This window comes from Corylus avellana, unplaced genomic scaffold (genome assembly GCF_965113065.1).
Source record: "Corylus avellana unplaced genomic scaffold, dhCorAvel1.hap1.2 HAP1_SCAFFOLD_188, whole genome shotgun sequence".
Classification (NCBI taxonomy): Eukaryota; Viridiplantae; Streptophyta; class Magnoliopsida; order Fagales; family Betulaceae; genus Corylus; species Corylus avellana.
In genome coordinates, this window is record NW_028290579.1 from 22,501 (window position 1) to 26,007 (window position 3,507).

Consider the following 3,507-nt stretch of genomic DNA (forward strand, 5'->3'; position numbering starts at 1 on the left):
GAGACAAAGGGCTGATCTTTGAATAGGAAAAAAGTGGATCTGCAGGGTCCCAAATGAATTGGCTTATTAGAAAAAAGCCTTGTTCTTTGGAAGATCTGTCTTTTGTCTGGTACTGCACGGTTCTACTCTGCAAGAACTCCGAATCATTCTCTTGAAGCTCATCCTCTTCATCATAAATGATCCGCTTGCCCCGAAATGACCTAGCCCAATAGGGAAATCCCAATTCATTGGGCCTTTCGATACAATCAAATAGAAAGCCCCAAGGGCGCCATATTCTAGGAGCCCAAACTATGTGATTGAATAAATCCTCCTCTATCTGTTGCGGGTCGAGGACTCCTTCTCGTTCCCCTTCTTCAAACTCCGATTCGTATTGTTCATAGAGAAATCTCTGATCAACGATAGAACAAGATCCATTTTGCATCATATCTAAGGGATTCCTTGGTTCGGGCCGAAGAAGCAATGTCACTCGATCATTATCAAACTGACTGCAATCTTTTTCTGTCCGTGAGGATCCCACCAGGGGTGCCTTCTACTTCTAATAGGCCATGAACTAGATCAGAATCATTCTCAACGAGTCCATAAGAAGTGATCCCATTTTTTTCATCGGTCCGGGTAGAGACCAAAGGTCTTGAGCGACCGATCCGGCAGAACAACTCAAAAGATAAAGAAGTATCGTTAATTTCTTCATGCTCGTTCCAAGTTCGAAGTACCATTTGTACAAATAAGAATCCCCTTCGTTACATGATTTCTTCTTCATATAGATAGATATAGGATCTATGGAGCAATTACTTAGAAGTACATTTTGTGCAACAGCCCTTCCTATCTGATAGAAAAGGATCCCATGATCATGAACCGATCTTACCTGGGATCGCAAATCCCAAGTTTGTCTATGAAGAGCAGATCTAATTATATCAGTGTCTATAATTAATTTATTCTGTGTAATACTAATCGATAGGGCCTCATTGGTAAGTGCTACAAGATCTCGTACATTGGAACCCATGGTTATGGACCCGAATCCATTAGTATGGAACATTTTCTTTTCCAAGTGAAATCCCCTAGTATATGAAAGAGTGAAAAAGTGCTTTCGTTGTTGTGGAATAAGAAGCCTTCGTATCTTAATGCATGTATTTAATTTATTCGGAGCTATTAGAGCGGGATCTACTTTTTGGGGAAGATGAGTCGAAGCAATAACAAGAATATTTCTAGTGGAACGTCTTTCACAATCCCTGGAGAGATAGTTCACTAATAGACCGAGGGATAAGTAATTCGACTCATTCACATCTAGATCATGAATGTTTGGAATCCATATTATGCAAGGAGACATTGCTTTTGCTAATTCGAATTGAAGGGTGATATAAAATCGGTCTATTTCCGGCATCATATCCATAGTTAGCGCATTCGTCATAGTTAGGAGCTCCAGCTCCGTATCAAGGTCACGGTCAATATCGTCACTATCATCAATATCGTCACTATCCTCAATAAGAAAACCCTCAGGCTTGTTATCCAGGAAACTTGTTCAGAAATACTGTAATGAAAGGAACATAGGAGTTTTCCGCTAGGTATTTGACCAAATAGGATCGTCCAGTTCCTATAGAACCTATCACTAAAATACCCCTAGAGGGGGATAGGGCTAAGCGGAGCGAAAAGGGTTTTCCATGAGATGGGAAATTAAAACTATTAGCCCCACACGAGGTTTGTGAATAAGTGATTGTCTGATAATGAGCAAGGAATATCCGTCTTTCTGCTAAACAGGATGTATTGAACTCATAATTCATTAGATACTTTTTATGAATGTAAACTAAGTATCGTAAGTAAATTGCTCCCGGTTGTTCAATCATTTGATAACCAGAGTCATTCTTTGATAAATGATCACTATGAGTCAGACTCAATAGAATTTGATCAATCCTTTTTTCTGTCGTTAAGGTGGAGAACTGAACCAAGAATTCTCTTTCTTTATCATCAATCGAATCACTGTTCGAGACCCAGGATTCTATTTTATCATCAATCCAATCACCGTTCACGTTTTTTCTTTTTCTTATCAATGAATAGATCTCTTTACTTGTATGACTTAGATGTCTCGTATTTCTCGAAAAAGCGATTGGATTGATGGGATTTGGTATGATACTTATGAGATCGATGAGATTGATATTCAAATATTTCTTCTTAGAACGTATTGATTTGACCCCATAAGCGGGACCACCACCCCATAGCATGTTGCCGCCAGAAGCATAACCCCGTATTTCTTCTATAGAATCTCCTAATTGTTCCAGAGCAACTAGAAAGAGATTCTTTAACCATAAAGAATTCAGTTCAGATGTAGGATACCTATCCAGAAGTTTTCGCAACTCAATCATGTATGATGGAATCATCAAAGATTTGACCTTTTCGAACTCTGTCTGTAACTCACTATAGGCTCGAGAAACAAAGAGAAAGATGTGTACGAACGAGATATCCAGCAACAAGAAGAAGGAAAAGGATTGAATAGAGGAACTCCCGAACTTTTGGCGATCTCAGATGTGTCGATATCAATGGTGACTCATTATTTCGATGAATCATTTCTTCGGACAGAAGAAGATTATGTAAACACTTACTCGAAATCTCACTTATCAGATTCCATTGTGTCTTCCACAATTTTTTCTGAAGAATTCGCCATGATATATCTGATCCATGCATAATATCATGAAAAATGGATACAAATTTTTGGCTGCTACTTAGTATCGGCAATAGGTCTGAAAAAGTATCTAAAAATATCAAATTTAGATATTTGTACCCTGTCGAAGTAAGGAACCATGGCATATATGTTTGGAATAGATTCCATTTTGAGAGAGTTGAAAAAGCACTATCTCGTTGAAAGGTTCTATACATCTGCCCTTTCTCAAGGCATTTCTTTAGACAAAGACTCCGTTTTTTCCTCTTTTCGGATGGTAATATTTCTCAGAACATGGAGTGTGAATCAAACCCATGTTTGAATTGAAATTGAGATACTGCTGCAAGTTCTTCCCCTCTGAATCAGATAGATTCATATCTGAAAGAGGTTTACAATAAGTTCTTTCAAAATTTACTATTTGTCCCTCTGTTAGAGGTGTTCCAAAAATGTCTGCGATCGAGTAAATAGCTCTACGAACGAATGGATCGGATCGAATTGGAAAATGGAAAGATTTGTACAAGTTATACCTTTCGTCACCACTTTGTGGAAAATCGTTAGGTATGAATATGTTAGAGACCTGTGACTCGATTGGTGAAATAGTATCTCTCTCCAAAAAAGCATGTTTTTTTTTACCGCCGCACAAAGAAAATATTTTGTTGCGAATGAACAAGATATTGAGGAATTGTCCATACGTAAAATCATAATTATTGACACGGGCCTTTTCCACATAAAAAGGGAATCTTTTGTTACAATCGAAGCAGAAGTGATGTGGATTATTCAAGAATCGAAGTCGATTTGCTTTATAAAAAGAAGATATCAATGAACTTCTATGAAATGGTTTCGCGGGATTCGGCCAATTG